This window comes from Lissotriton vulgaris, unplaced genomic scaffold (assembly GCF_964263255.1).
Source record: "Lissotriton vulgaris unplaced genomic scaffold, aLisVul1.2 SCAFFOLD_2536, whole genome shotgun sequence".
In the NCBI taxonomy this organism is placed as follows: domain Eukaryota; kingdom Metazoa; phylum Chordata; class Amphibia; order Caudata; family Salamandridae; genus Lissotriton; species Lissotriton vulgaris.
Window position 1 is genome coordinate 302,537 of NW_028250569.1, and position 15,285 is coordinate 317,821.

Here is a 15,285-nt window from a genome sequence, read left to right on the forward strand (position 1 = left end):
GTGTGATGGAGATGTAGAAGGGGAATCAGCTTGGAGTGTGAGAGAGAGCGAGGGTGAAATGCATGTGCGTGGGAGAGAAATACATGCGTCTGTTTGAGAGAGATTGGCGAGTGCGTGAAGAGAGAACACGGGGACCGAGTGTGACTGCTCCTCAGCGTGTGAGATAGAGCAGTGAGTGAATATATACTTGATTAATAAATACGATCTAGTGACAATGATTTATTAAGAAAGTAAAGTTGTAACGTGTGTGTGTGTGTGTGTGTCCATCCATCCATCCATCCATCCCTCCCTCCCTCCCTTTCAACCTGCAGAGCTGGGTGTTGGGGAGGGGAATGTGGGCCGGCTTATAAAGTAGTTGGCGTTTTTTAGGGAAAGGGAAAACTGGGATTCGAATATGAATGGGGTCCAGGAGAGGGGGAGAATGGTGGATTACATCTTAATTGCTTTGACCACGGGCACTGACATATGTTTTCACGCCCTCCTCCAAAGCAGCACCCTCTGACCCTCACACACCCTCACTCACCCTCACCCACCATCACTCACCCTCACACACCCTCACCCTCACACACCCTCACCCTCACACACGCTCACTCACCCTCACACACCCTCACTCGCCCTTACAGCCTCACACCCCTCACCCTCACAACCCTCTCACCCTCACACCCTCACCCTCAAACACCATTTCACTCAGGAACACCACCGCATCACTCAGGGACACCACCACATCACTCAGAGACACCACTCAAGGGTACCACCACGTCACTCAGGGACACCACCACATCACTCGGGGACACCACCACATCAGCTAACCATTCACAAACAATGTTTATATACCAATTGCAAATAAAAATAAAAAAAGGTTAATGCAAAGCATTGTCATTTACAATGCCAGTAACTCAAACTTTAATGCTGCGCCCCCTATTGCGTTGTAAATGCTTGTTTATTGACTGTTTGGTTCGTGCGTGTTAGTATGTATGAGTGTATGTGTATTTGTGAGTGAGTCTCCCGAAAGGGGGGGGGGGGGGGGAGGGTACGAGTGTCTGCATGTGAATGCATGAGTGTAAGTGAGTGTGTATGCGTGTGCGCCCCTTCTCGGTTGTACTGAACGGCACTCGCTGCCTGCCTCTCTGCCTCAGCCCTCCCCCTGCTCCCGGGCTACTGGGGAAGGCCAAAAGAGGGCGACCAGGAACCGATCCTGCACCCGGAGCAGCCCAGCAGCAGCAGAAGAAAACCCTGCGCTGGGGGGTGGGTCCCCTGTCCCCTGTCCCCTGTCCTATCTTGGGGCAAAGGGTTTCATCTTTTTTGACCCAGTGTAAAGTTCAGCCGAATTTTCAATTTCCGAATGGAAAGTTATGGACCCTGCGTGTTGTGGACTTGATGGCGTTTTCTTTTTGAAGAAAGATACAATAAAAGAATAGAAGAAATGCCCCCACCCCCAAAAAACAGAAGAAGAAAAAACCAGAAGTGCCTCTAGCGAGAAGCAAAATGCCTACAGCACCTGGTATTCCCAGGCGGTCTCCCATCCAAGTACTAACCAGGCCCGACCCTGCTTAGCTTCCGAGATCGGACGAGATCGGGCGCATTCAGGGTGGTATGGCCGTAGGCACGAGAGCCTGCCGGTGCAGGCCTCTTGTGCTGAGCCAGCCCCTGTCACGTCACCAGGCTCCCTTCCAGTGCATTTAAACACTTCCAGTCCCTTTAAACACCTGCCCTCCCTTTCAAAGTTCCTGCACACGGCCAAGCACGGCCATCTCTCGCGCTTGCTGAAGCTGGGACCGCCCTTCTAAAGAAAGGGGCCGGCACTAGCAGCAGCAGCAGCACCAGCACACCAGCAGCCTGGCCTTTTCATTTAACAAGCGCCTAGCCTTGCTTCGCACTGGCCTCCAGGCACTTCTTGCTTTGCACTGAGCGAGTGAGGTGAGGGCCCGAGTAGTCCAGGGCCCTTCAGGTCACCCGCCTGGCTCTCTGCCTCAGCAGCCCCCTGCTCGCTCCCAGCCGAGAGAGGGGGGCCCGGAACCGGGGCCGGCGCTGCCCATCATCAGCAGCAGCAGCTTGCAGCAGCTCCCCACTGGGAGCCCTCTGTCCTAGGGCAAAGCTTTTCTTCCTTTTCTTTCAGTTTTCGAGTTTACAGTTAAGGGCCAGGCATATTGTAAACTCCATGCCGGATTTTGTATAAAATACATGAAAAAAAAAAGAAGGAAAAAAAAGCGGAGAGGAGAGGAGGAGAGCAGAATATGTTTTTTCTTTTTTTTTTTAAAAGTGCTCTTAGCGAGTTAGATTAGGTGTGATTGTGCAAGGGCCGAGCTTGGTGTCAGCGAGTGGCAACATACCTACAGGTATGGCCGTAGGCATGAGAGGCTGCCGCTTCAGGTCTCTTGTGCTGGCAACCCCCTCCACTCTGGAACCTGCTGCACTGCACCTCACTTGCACGCTTCACTCCAACAACCCTTGGCAAGCTTGCTACAGATAGCCAAATCTTCCTCCAGCCTTGCACTCGCTTCTTTTCCAATCACACACTGGCTCCGACCTCCCTTCAGGTGCCAGCCGGAGAGCTAGCAAAGCCGCAGCCTGGGCTTTTCACGTTGGGGCACATTTACAATAACTGGCGCATCCCTGCATATCGGCAGCAGGGATGCGCCAGTTATTGTGCGTCACGGCTGCGCCACCATGGATGCGCCGCACCATGGGGCAAAAATGGACAGATGCGTGACGCATCTGCTGCCGTAAAGGCGGCGCATTGCTGGAGTTGCGTCGCAGGCGCGACGCAGCTCCAGCAAGGCTCGGGGGTGCCCTATCCTTGAAATGCTGCGTCAAACCTTACGCCTGCTTCAAGCAGGCGCAGGGTTTTGACGCAGCATGGCCTTAAAAGTAGCTGACTGAAATCTTGTCGATTTCACTCAGCCACTTTTGGGAGGCGTTCTTGCGCCGTAACGCCTACATGTGGTGCAGGGCTTTACAACGTGATGCATCTCCCAGATGCGTCACGTTGTAAATACCCCGCAGAGTGGCGCTGGCTTTGCGCCGCCACTGCGTCGCAACGGCGGTGTAAAAGAGGCGCAAGGGGCTTGTAAAACTGCCCCCAAGTGCCTAGCCTTGCTTTGCACTGGCCTCTAAGGCACTCTATCAGGCCACTGCTCTATGTGGCAGCGCCTGCCGGGCTACCGCTCTTCAACTCTGGCTCGCCCGCAGAAACATTGGAGTGACACTTTTTTTTCTGTGCAGCTCTGGCTGCAAGTTTCCTTTTCCTATTTATCCGGGACAGAGGCCTGATATGCACATCACATCCATGTCCAGGGCCCGCCCCAGTGTGCATAGAGAAGAGAGACTCAGAGGAGGGACTGAGTGCTGCCTGGGTGAAGGGTCCTCCTTGTAAGCGGCCTGACTTCAGCAGCCGCCCCTCCTTAAGGGCAGTGAGGCCCTGCCCCGCCCTTTTTGGAGAAAAAGATTGCACGTCAGGCTGAAGAAAGGACAGCTAGACAAACACTCTTTATGTTCAGGCCAGGCAGCCAGGAGCTGAACATGCGCTAAATGCACAGGCTCCCGGCTGCCTAAGCTGAAGTTTGCTGGGCTGAGGACGGCACAGCTCCGGTGGGCCTGACCTCCTCAGCTCAGCAAATGTCCTGGAGGCCCTCCCCCTCGTGACAAGGGAGAGCGTCCGTGATAGCCTCGTAGCGGGGCGCTTCGTTTTTAAGCCCTGAAGTGCCAACGGCCGAGTGTCTGTCGCTGACTCTGTCCCCCATCCTGCTCTGTGACCAGTGAGGGACTGCTGCCTCCCCTCATTGGCTGACCAAGGTAGCAGTCCCAACCCTCCTGGCAGCTCCCCGAGCCCTGCAGCAGCAGTTGAGTGTCGCTTTTTAGGTCTCGTCTGCGAAAAGCACGTGAAAGCGCGCTCTCGCTGCGAGAACTATAGTCGTCGGCTCAGCTGACAACGAGTGGAGACAAGAGCTGGCCAAGCGCCCAGCATCGTCAATGGGAGAAGGAGAGACAAGAACTGGCCACTCGCGCATGGGATTTCGTCGCGCGCGTGAGTAAGTCGCGGAGCTGCCGACGTGCACGCTCACGGTGATGGCTCCGCCGCGCGCCACAGCCCCATGATGTAGGTGACGTCAGTGAACGCTCGCCGTGACCAAAGTTACTTGCCCTGCTTGTAGAATACTATATGTATGTGTGACGGAGTGTGTGTGTGTTTCTAGGCGGGAGCAAGAGGGCTGGGTGTGAGTGAGTTTTGCCTCAAAGTGTGAAGGAGAGAGTGGCGAATGTGCGAAAAGAAGGGCAACCGTAGTGGGCAGGCGTGTGTGATGGAGATGTAGAAGGGGAATCAGCTTGGAGTGTGAGAGAGAGCGAGGGTGAAATGCATGTGCGTGGGAGAGAAATACATGCGTCTGTTTGAGAGAGATTGGCGAGTGCGTGAAGAGAGAACACGGGGACCGAGTGTGACTGCTCCTCAGCGTGTGAGATAGAGCAGTGAGTGAATATATACTTGATTAATAAATACGATCTAGTGACAATGATTTATTAAGAAAGTAAAGTTGTAACGTGTGTGTGTGTGTGTGTGTGTCCATCCATCCATCCATCCATCCCTCCCTCCCTCCCTTTCAACCTGCAGAGCTGGGTGTTGGGGAGGGGAATGTGGGCCGGCTTATAAAGTAGTTGGCGTTTTTTAGGGAAAGGGAAAACTGGGATTCGAATATGAATGGGGTCCAGGAGAGGGGGAGAATGGTGGATTACATCTTAATTGCTTTGACCACGGGCACTGACATATGTTTTCACGCCCTCCTCCAAAGCAGCACCCTCTGACCCTCACACACCCTCACTCACCCTCACCCACCATCACTCACCCTCACACACCCTCACCCTCACACACCCTCACCCTCACACACGCTCACTCACCCTCACACACCCTCACTCGCCCTTACAGCCTCACACCCCTCACCCTCACAACCCTCTCACCCTCACACCCTCACCCTCAAACACCATTTCACTCAGGAACACCACCGCATCACTCAGGGACACCACCACATCACTCAGAGACACCACTCAAGGGTACCACCACGTCACTCAGGGACACCACCACATCACTCGGGGACACCACCACATCAGCTAACCATTCACAAACAATGTTTATATACCAATTGCAAATAAAAATAAAAAAAGGTTAATGCAAAGCATTGTCATTTACAATGCCAGTAACTCAAACTTTAATGCTGCGCCCCCTATTGCGTTGTAAATGCTTGTTTATTGACTGTTTGGTTCGTGCGTGTTAGTATGTATGAGTGTATGTGTATTTGTGAGTGAGTCTCCCGAAAGGGGGGGGGGGGGGGAGGGTACGAGTGTCTGCATGTGAATGCATGAGTGTAAGTGAGTGTGTATGCGTGTGCGCCCCTTCTCGGTTGTACTGAACGGCACTCGCTGCCTGCCTCTCTGCCTCAGCCCTCCCCCTGCTCCCGGGCTACTGGGGAAGGCCAAAAGAGGGCGACCAGGAACCGATCCTGCACCCGGAGCAGCCCAGCAGCAGCAGAAGAAAACCCTGCGCTGGGGGGTGGGTCCCCTGTCCCCTGTCCCCTGTCCTATCTTGGGGCAAAGGGTTTCATCTTTTTTGACCCAGTGTAAAGTTCAGCCGAATTTTCAATTTCCGAATGGAAAGTTATGGACCCTGCGTGTTGTGGACTTGATGGCGTTTTCTTTTTGAAGAAAGATACAATAAAAGAATAGAAGAAATGCCCCCACCCCCAAAAAACAGAAGAAGAAAAAACCAGAAGTGCCTCTAGCGAGAAGCAAAATGCCTACAGCACCTGGTATTCCCAGGCGGTCTCCCATCCAAGTACTAACCAGGCCCGACCCTGCTTAGCTTCCGAGATCGGACGAGATCGGGCGCATTCAGGGTGGTATGGCCGTAGGCACGAGAGCCTGCCGGTGCAGGCCTCTTGTGCTGAGCCAGCCCCTGTCACGTCACCAGGCTCCCTTCCAGTGCATTTAAACACTTCCAGTCCCTTTAAACACCTGCCCTCCCTTTCAAAGTTCCTGCACACGGCCAAGCACGGCCATCTCTCGCGCTTGCTGAAGCTGGGACCGCCCTTCTAAAGAAAGGGGCCGGCACTAGCAGCAGCAGCAGCACCAGCACACCAGCAGCCTGGCCTTTTCATTTAACAAGCGCCTAGCCTTGCTTCGCACTGGCCTCCAGGCACTTCTTGCTTTGCACTGAGCGAGTGAGGTGAGGGCCCGAGTAGTCCAGGGCCCTTCAGGTCACCCGCCTGGCTCTCTGCCTCAGCAGCCCCCTGCTCGCTCCCAGCCGAGAGAGGGGGGCCCGGAACCGGGGCCGGCGCTGCCCATCATCAGCAGCAGCAGCTTGCAGCAGCTCCCCACTGGGAGCCCTCTGTCCTAGGGCAAAGCTTTTCTTCCTTTTCTTTCAGTTTTCGAGTTTACAGTTAAGGGCCACGCATATTGTAAACTCCATGCCGGATTTTGTATAAAATACATGAAAAAAAAAAGAAGGAAAAAAAAGCGGAGAGGAGAGGAGGAGAGCAGAATATGTTTTTTCTTTTTTTTTTTAAAAGTGCTCTTAGCGAGTTAGATTAGGTGTGATTGTGCAAGGGCCGAGCTTGGTGTCAGCGAGTGGCAACATACCTACAGGTATGGCCGTAGGCATGAGAGGCTGCCGCTTCAGGTCTCTTGTGCTGGCAACCCCCTCCACTCTGGAACCTGCTGCACTGCACCTCACTTGCACGCTTCACTCCAACAACCCTTGGCAAGCTTGCTACAGATAGCCAAATCTTCCTCCAGCCTTGCACTCGCTTCTTTTCCAATCACACACTGGCTCCGACCTCCCTTCAGGTGCCAGCCGGAGAGCTAGCAAAGCCGCAGCCTGGGCTTTTCACGTTGGGGCACATTTACAATAACTGGCGCATCCCTGCATATCGGCAGCAGGGATGCGCCAGTTATTGTGCGTCACGGCTGCGCCACCATGGATGCGCCGCACCATGGGGCAAAAATGGACAGATGCGTGACGCATCTGCTGCCGTAAAGGCGGCGCATTGCTGGAGTTGCGTCGCAGGCGCGACGCAGCTCCAGCAAGGCTCGGGGGTGCCCTATCCTTGAAATGCTGCGTCAAACCTTACGCCTGCTTCAAGCAGGCGCAGGGTTTTGACGCAGCATGGCCTTAAAAGTAGCTGACTGAAATCTTGTCGATTTCACTCAGCCACTTTTGGGAGGCGTTCTTGCGCCGTAACGCCTACATGTGGTGCAGGGCTTTACAACGTGATGCATCTCCCAGATGCGTCACGTTGTAAATACCCCGCAGAGTGGCGCTGGCTTTGCGCCGCCACTGCGTCGCAACGGCGGTGTAAAAGAGGCGCAAGGGGCTTGTAAAACTGCCCCCAAGTGCCTAGCCTTGCTTTGCACTGGCCTCTAAGGCACTCTATCAGGCCACTGCTCTATGTGGCAGCGCCTGCCGGGCTACCGCTCTTCAACTCTGGCTCGCCCGCAGAAACATTGGAGTGACACTTTTTTTTCTGTGCAGCTCTGGCTGCAAGTTTCCTTTTCCTATTTATCCGGGACAGAGGCCTGATATGCACATCACATCCATGTCCAGGGCCCGCCCCAGTGTGCATAGAGAAGAGAGACTCAGAGGAGGGACTGAGTGCTGCCTGGGTGAAGGGTCCTCCTTGTAAGCGGCCTGACTTCAGCAGCCGCCCCTCCTTAAGGGCAGTGAGGCCCTGCCCCGCCCTTTTTGGAGAAAAAGATTGCACGTCAGGCTGAAGAAAGGACAGCTAGACAAACACTCTTTATGTTCAGGCCAGGCAGCCAGGAGCTGAACATGCGCTAAATGCACAGGCTCCCGGCTGCCTAAGCTGAAGTTTGCTGGGCTGAGGACGGCACAGCTCCGGTGGGCCTGACCTCCTCAGCTCAGCAAATGTCCTGGAGGCCCTCCCCCTCGTGACAAGGGAGAGCGTCCGTGATAGCCTCGTAGCGGGGCGCTTCGTTTTTAAGCCCTGAAGTGCCAACGGCCGAGTGTCTGTCGCTGACTCTGTCCCCCATCCTGCTCTGTGACCAGTGAGGGACTGCTGCCTCCCCTCATTGGCTGACCAAGGTAGCAGTCCCAACCCTCCTGGCAGCTCCCCGAGCCCTGCAGCAGCAGTTGAGTGTCGCTTTTTAGGTCTCGTCTGCGAAAAGCACGTGAAAGCGCGCTCTCGCTGCGAGAACTATAGTCGTCGGCTCAGCTGACAACGAGTGGAGACAAGAGCTGGCCAAGCGCCCAGCATCGTCAATGGGAGAAGGAGAGACAAGAACTGGCCACTCGCGCATGGGATTTCGTCGCGCGCGTGAGTAAGTCGCGGAGCTGCCGACGTGCACGCTCACGGTGATGGCTCCGCCGCGCGCCACAGCCCCATGATGTAGGTGACGTCAGTGAACGCTCGCCGTGACCAAAGTTACTTGCCCTGCTTGTAGAATACTATATGTATGTGTGACGGAGTGTGTGTGTGTTTCTAGGCGGGAGCAAGAGGGCTGGGTGTGAGTGAGTTTTGCCTCAAAGTGTGAAGGAGAGAGTGGCGAATGTGCGAAAAGAAGGGCAACCGTAGTGGGCAGGCGTGTGTGATGGAGATGTAGAAGGGGAATCAGCTTGGAGTGTGAGAGAGAGCGAGGGTGAAATGCATGTGCGTGGGAGAGAAATACATGCGTCTGTTTGAGAGAGATTGGCGAGTGCGTGAAGAGAGAACACGGGGACCGAGTGTGACTGCTCCTCAGCGTGTGAGATAGAGCAGTGAGTGAATATATACTTGATTAATAAATACGATCTAGTGACAATGATTTATTAAGAAAGTAAAGTTGTAACGTGTGTGTGTGTGTGTGTGTGTCCATCCATCCATCCATCCATCCCTCCCTCCCTCCCTTTCAACCTGCAGAGCTGGGTGTTGGGGAGGGGAATGTGGGCCGGCTTATAAAGTAGTTGGCGTTTTTTAGGGAAAGGGAAAACTGGGATTCGAATATGAATGGGGTCCAGGAGAGGGGGAGAATGGTGGATTACATCTTAATTGCTTTGACCACGGGCACTGACATATGTTTTCACGCCCTCCTCCAAAGCAGCACCCTCTGACCCTCACACACCCTCACTCACCCTCACCCACCATCACTCACCCTCACACACCCTCACCCTCACACACCCTCACCCTCACACACGCTCACTCACCCTCACACACCCTCACTCGCCCTTACAGCCTCACACCCCTCACCCTCACAACCCTCTCACCCTCACACCCTCACCCTCAAACACCATTTCACTCAGGAACACCACCGCATCACTCAGGGACACCACCACATCACTCAGAGACACCACTCAAGGGTACCACCACGTCACTCAGGGACACCACCACATCACTCGGGGACACCACCACATCAGCTAACCATTCACAAACAATGTTTATATACCAATTGCAAATAAAAATAAAAAAAGGTTAATGCAAAGCATTGTCATTTACAATGCCAGTAACTCAAACTTTAATGCTGCGCCCCCTATTGCGTTGTAAATGCTTGTTTATTGACTGTTTGGTTCGTGCGTGTTAGTATGTATGAGTGTATGTGTATTTGTGAGTGAGTCTCCCGAAAGGGGGGGGGGGGGGGGAGGGTACGAGTGTCTGCATGTGAATGCATGAGTGTAAGTGAGTGTGTATGCGTGTGCGCCCCTTCTCGGTTGTACTGAACGGCACTCGCTGCCTGCCTCTCTGCCTCAGCCCTCCCCCTGCTCCCGGGCTACTGGGGAAGGCCAAAAGAGGGCGACCAGGAACCGATCCTGCACCCGGAGCAGCCCAGCAGCAGCAGAAGAAAACCCTGCGCTGGGGGGTGGGTCCCCTGTCCCCTGTCCCCTGTCCTATCTTGGGGCAAAGGGTTTCATCTTTTTTGACCCAGTGTAAAGTTCAGCCGAATTTTCAATTTCCGAATGGAAAGTTATGGACCCTGCGTGTTGTGGACTTGATGGCGTTTTCTTTTTGAAGAAAGATACAATAAAAGAATAGAAGAAATGCCCCCACCCCCAAAAAACAGAAGAAGAAAAAACCAGAAGTGCCTCTAGCGAGAAGCAAAATGCCTACAGCACCTGGTATTCCCAGGCGGTCTCCCATCCAAGTACTAACCAGGCCCGACCCTGCTTAGCTTCCGAGATCGGACGAGATCGGGCGCATTCAGGGTGGTATGGCCGTAGGCACGAGAGCCTGCCGGTGCAGGCCTCTTGTGCTGAGCCAGCCCCTGTCACGTCACCAGGCTCCCTTCCAGTGCATTTAAACACTTCCAGTCCCTTTAAACACCTGCCCTCCCTTTCAAAGTTCCTGCACACGGCCAAGCACGGCCATCTCTCGCGCTTGCTGAAGCTGGGACCGCCCTTCTAAAGAAAGGGGCCGGCACTAGCAGCAGCAGCAGCACCAGCACACCAGCAGCCTGGCCTTTTCATTTAACAAGCGCCTAGCCTTGCTTCGCACTGGCCTCCAGGCACTTCTTGCTTTGCACTGAGCGAGTGAGGTGAGGGCCCGAGTAGTCCAGGGCCCTTCAGGTCACCCGCCTGGCTCTCTGCCTCAGCAGCCCCCTGCTCGCTCCCAGCCGAGAGAGGGGGGCCCGGAACCGGGGCCGGCGCTGCCCATCATCAGCAGCAGCAGCTTGCAGCAGCTCCCCACTGGGAGCCCTCTGTCCTAGGGCAAAGCTTTTCTTCCTTTTCTTTCAGTTTTCGAGTTTACAGTTAAGGGCCACGCATATTGTAAACTCCATGCCGGATTTTGTATAAAATACATGAAAAAAAAAAGAAGGAAAAAAAAGCGGAGAGGAGAGGAGGAGAGCAGAATATGTTTTTTCTTTTTTTTTTTAAAAGTGCTCTTAGCGAGTTAGATTAGGTGTGATTGTGCAAGGGCCGAGCTTGGTGTCAGCGAGTGGCAACATACCTACAGGTATGGCCGTAGGCATGAGAGGCTGCCGCTTCAGGTCTCTTGTGCTGGCAACCCCCTCCACTCTGGAACCTGCTGCACTGCACCTCACTTGCACGCTTCACTCCAACAACCCTTGGCAAGCTTGCTACAGATAGCCAAATCTTCCTCCAGCCTTGCGCTCGCTTCTTTTCCAATCACACACTGGCTCCGACCTCCCTTCAGGTGCCAGCCGGAGAGCTAGCAAAGCCGCAGCCTGGGCTTTTCACGTTGGGGCACATTTACAATAACTGGCGCATCCCTGCATATCGGCAGCAGGGATGCGCCAGTTATTGTGCGTCACGGCTGCGCCACCATGGATGCGCCGCACCATGGGGCAAAAATGGACAGATGCGTGACGCATCTGCTGCCGTAAAGGCGGCGCATTGCTGGAGTTGCGTCGCAGGCGCGACGCAGCTCCAGCAAGGCTCGGGGGTGCCCTATCCTTGAAATGCTGCGTCAAACCTTACGCCTGCTTCAAGCAGGCGCAGGGTTTTGACGCAGCATGGCCTTAAAAGTAGCTGACTGAAATCTTGTCGATTTCACTCAGCCACTTTTGGGAGGCGTTCTTGCGCCGTAACGCCTACATGTGGTGCAGGGCTTTACAACGTGATGCATCTCCCAGATGCGTCACGTTGTAAATACCCCGCAGAGTGGCGCTGGCTTTGCGCCGCCACTGCGTCGCAACGGCGGTGTAAAAGAGGCGCAAGGGGCTTGTAAAACTGCCCCCAAGTGCCTAGCCTTGCTTTGCACTGGCCTCTAAGGCACTCTATCAGGCCACTGCTCTATGTGGCAGCGCCTGCCGGGCTACCGCTCTTCAACTCTGGCTCGCCCGCAGAAACATTGGAGTGACACTTTTTTTTCTGTGCAGCTCTGGCTGCAAGTTTCCTTTTCCTATTTATCCGGGACAGAGGCCTGATATGCACATCACATCCATGTCCAGGGCCCGCCCCAGTGTGCATAGAGAAGAGAGACTCAGAGGAGGGACTGAGTGCTGCCTGGGTGAAGGGTCCTCCTTGTAAGCGGCCTGACTTCAGCAGCCGCCCCTCCTTAAGGGCAGTGAGGCCCTGCCCCGCCCTTTTTGGAGAAAAAGATTGCACGTCAGGCTGAAGAAAGGACAGCTAGACAAACACTCTTTATGTTCAGGCCAGGCAGCCAGGAGCTGAACATGCGCTAAATGCACAGGCTCCCGGCTGCCTAAGCTGAAGTTTGCTGGGCTGAGGACGGCACAGCTCCGGTGGGCCTGACCTCCTCAGCTCAGCAAATGTCCTGGAGGCCCTCCCCCTCGTGACAAGCGAGAGCGTCCGTGATAGCCTCGTAGCGGGGCGCTTCGTTTTTAAGCCCTGAAGTGCCAACGGCCGAGTGTCTGTCGCTGACTCTGTCCCCCATCCTGCTCTGTGACCAGTGAGGGACTGCTGCCTCCCCTCATTGGCTGACCAAGGTAGCAGTCCCAACCCTCCTGGCAGCTCCCCGAGCCCTGCAGCAGCAGTTGAGTGTCGCTTTTTAGGTCTCGTCTGCGAAAAGCACGTGAAAGCGCGCTCTCGCTGCGAGAACTATAGTCGTCGGCTCAGCTGACAACGAGTGGAGACAAGAGCTGGCCAAGCGCCCAGCATCGTCAATGGGAGAAGGAGAGACAAGAACTGGCCACTCGCGCATGGGATTTCGTCGCGCGCGTGAGTAAGTCGCGGAGCTGCCGACGTGCACGCTCACGGTGATGGCTCCGCCGCGCGCCACAGCCCCATGATGTAGGTGACGTCAGTGAACGCTCGCCGTGACCAAAGTTACTTGCCCTGCTTGTAGAATACTATATGTATGTGTGACGGAGTGTGTGTGTGTTTCTAGGCGGGAGCAAGAGGGCTGGGTGTGAGTGAGTTTTGCCTCAAAGTGTGAAGGAGAGAGTGGCGAATGTGCGAAAAGAAGGGCAACCGTAGTGGGCAGGCGTGTGTGATGGAGATGTAGAAGGGGAATCAGCTTGGAGTGTGAGAGAGAGCGAGGGTGAAATGCATGTGCGTGGGAGAGAAATACATGCGTCTGTTTGAGAGAGATTGGCGAGTGCGTGAAGAGAGAACACGGGGACCGAGTGTGACTGCTCCTCAGCGTGTGAGATAGAGCAGTGAGTGAATATATACTTGATTAATAAATACGATCTAGTGACAATGATTTATTAAGAAAGTAAAGTTGTAACGTGTGTGTGTGTGTGTGTGTGTCCATCCATCCATCCATCCATCCCTCCCTCCCTCCCTTTCAACCTGCAGAGCTGGGTGTTGGGGAGGGGAATGTGGGCCGGCTTATAAAGTAGTTGGCGTTTTTTAGGGAAAGGGAAAACTGGGATTCGAATATGAATGGGGTCCAGGAGAGGGGGAGAATGGTGGATTACATCTTAATTGCTTTGACCACGGGCACTGACATATGTTTTCACGCCCTCCTCCAAAGCAGCACCCTCTGACCCTCACACACCCTCACTCACCCTCACCCACCATCACTCACCCTCACACACCCTCACCCTCACACACCCTCACCCTCACACACGCTCACTCACCCTCACACACCCTCACTCGCCCTTACAGCCTCACACCCCTCACCCTCACAACCCTCTCACCCTCACACCCTCACCCTCAAACACCATTTCACTCAGGAACACCACCGCATCACTCAGGGACACCACCACATCACTCAGAGACACCACTCAAGGGTACCACCACGTCACTCAGGGACACCACCACATCACTCGGGGACACCACCACATCAGCTAACCATTCACAAACAATGTTTATATACCAATTGCAAATAAAAATAAAAAAAGGTTAATGCAAAGCATTGTCATTTACAATGCCAGTAACTCAAACTTTAATGCTGCGCCCCCTATTGCGTTGTAAATGCTTGTTTATTGACTGTTTGGTTCGTGCGTGTTAGTATGTATGAGTGTATGTGTATTTGTGAGTGAGTCTCCCGAAAGGGGGGGGGGGGGGGGAGGGTACGAGTGTCTGCATGTGAATGCATGAGTGTAAGTGAGTGTGTATGCGTGTGCGCCCCTTCTCGGTTGTACTGAACGGCACTCGCTGCCTGCCTCTCTGCCTCAGCCCTCCCCCTGCTCCCGGGCTACTGGGGAAGGCCAAAAGAGGGCGACCAGGAACCGATCCTGCACCCGGAGCAGCCCAGCAGCAGCAGAAGAAAACCCTGCGCTGGGGGGTGGGTCCCCTGTCCCCTGTCCCCTGTCCTATCTTGGGGCAAAGGGTTTCATCTTTTTTGACCCAGTGTAAAGTTCAGCCGAATTTTCAATTTCCGAATGGAAAGTTATGGACCCTGCGTGTTGTGGACTTGATGGCGTTTTCTTTTTGAAGAAAGATACAATAAAAGAATAGAAGAAATGCCCCCACCCCCAAAAAACAGAAGAAGAAAAAACCAGAAGTGCCTCTAGCGAGAAGCAAAATGCCTACAGCACCTGGTATTCCCAGGCGGTCTCCCATCCAAGTACTAACCAGGCCCGACCCTGCTTAGCTTCCGAGATCGGACGAGATCGGGCGCATTCAGGGTGGTATGGCCGTAGGCACGAGAGCCTGCCGGTGCAGGCCTCTTGTGCTGAGCCAGCCCCTGTCACGTCACCAGGCTCCCTTCCAGTGCATTTAAACACTTCCAGTCCCTTTAAACACCTGCCCTCCCTTTCAAAGTTCCTGCACACGGCCAAGCACGGCCATCTCTCGCGCTTGCTGAAGCTGGGACCGCCCTTCTAAAGAAAGGGGCCGGCACTAGCAGCAGCAGCAGCACCAGCACACCAGCAGCCTGGCCTTTTCATTTAACAAGCGCCTAGCCTTGCTTCGCACTGGCCTCCAGGCACTTCTTGCTTTGCACTGAGCGAGTGAGGTGAGGGCCCGAGTAGTCCAGGGCCCTTCAGGTCACCCGCCTGGCTCTCTGCCTCAGCAGCCCCCTGCTCGCTCCCAGCCGAGAGAGGGGGGCCCGGAACCGGGGCCGGCGCTGCCCATCATCAGCAGCAGCAGCTTGCAGCAGCTCCCCACTGGGAGCCCTCTGTCCTAGGGCAAAGCTTTTCTTCCTTTTCTTTCAGTTTTCGAGTTTACAGTTAAGGGCCACGCATATTGTAAACTCCATGCCGGATTTTGTATAAAATACATGAAAAAAAAAAGAAGGAAAAAAAAGCGGAGAGGAGAGGAGGAGAGCAGAATATGTTTTTTCTTTTTTTTTTTAAAAGTGCTCTTAGCGAGTTAGATTAGGTGTGATTGTGCAAGGGCCGAGCTTGGTGTCAGCGAGTGGCAACATACCTACAGGTATGGCCGTAGGCATGAGAGGCTGCCGCTTCAGGTCTCTTGTGCTGGCAACCCCCTCCACTCTG

General features: G+C 54.5%; 4 non-coding genes across 4 annotated transcripts; all 4 read right to left on the reverse strand.

Annotated features, from left to right (window-relative positions):
- Positions 1-1,486: 1,486 nt before the first annotated feature.
- Positions 1,487-1,605, reverse strand: LOC147663225 (5S ribosomal RNA). Its single transcript, XR_015305398.1, has one exon. It is a non-coding gene; the product is annotated as a 5S ribosomal RNA (ribosomal RNA).
- Positions 1,606-5,780: 4,175 nt separating this feature from the next.
- Positions 5,781-5,899, reverse strand: LOC147663226 (5S ribosomal RNA). Its single transcript, XR_015305400.1, has one exon. It is a non-coding gene; the product is annotated as a 5S ribosomal RNA (ribosomal RNA).
- Positions 5,900-10,075: 4,176 nt separating this feature from the next.
- LOC147663227 (5S ribosomal RNA) lies at positions 10,076-10,194 on the reverse strand. Its single transcript, XR_015305401.1, has one exon. It is a non-coding gene; the product is annotated as a 5S ribosomal RNA (ribosomal RNA).
- Positions 10,195-14,370: 4,176 nt separating this feature from the next.
- On the reverse strand, positions 14,371-14,489 carry LOC147663228 (5S ribosomal RNA). Its single transcript, XR_015305402.1, has one exon. It is a non-coding gene; the product is annotated as a 5S ribosomal RNA (ribosomal RNA).
- Between the last annotated feature and the right edge of the window lie 796 nt (positions 14,490-15,285).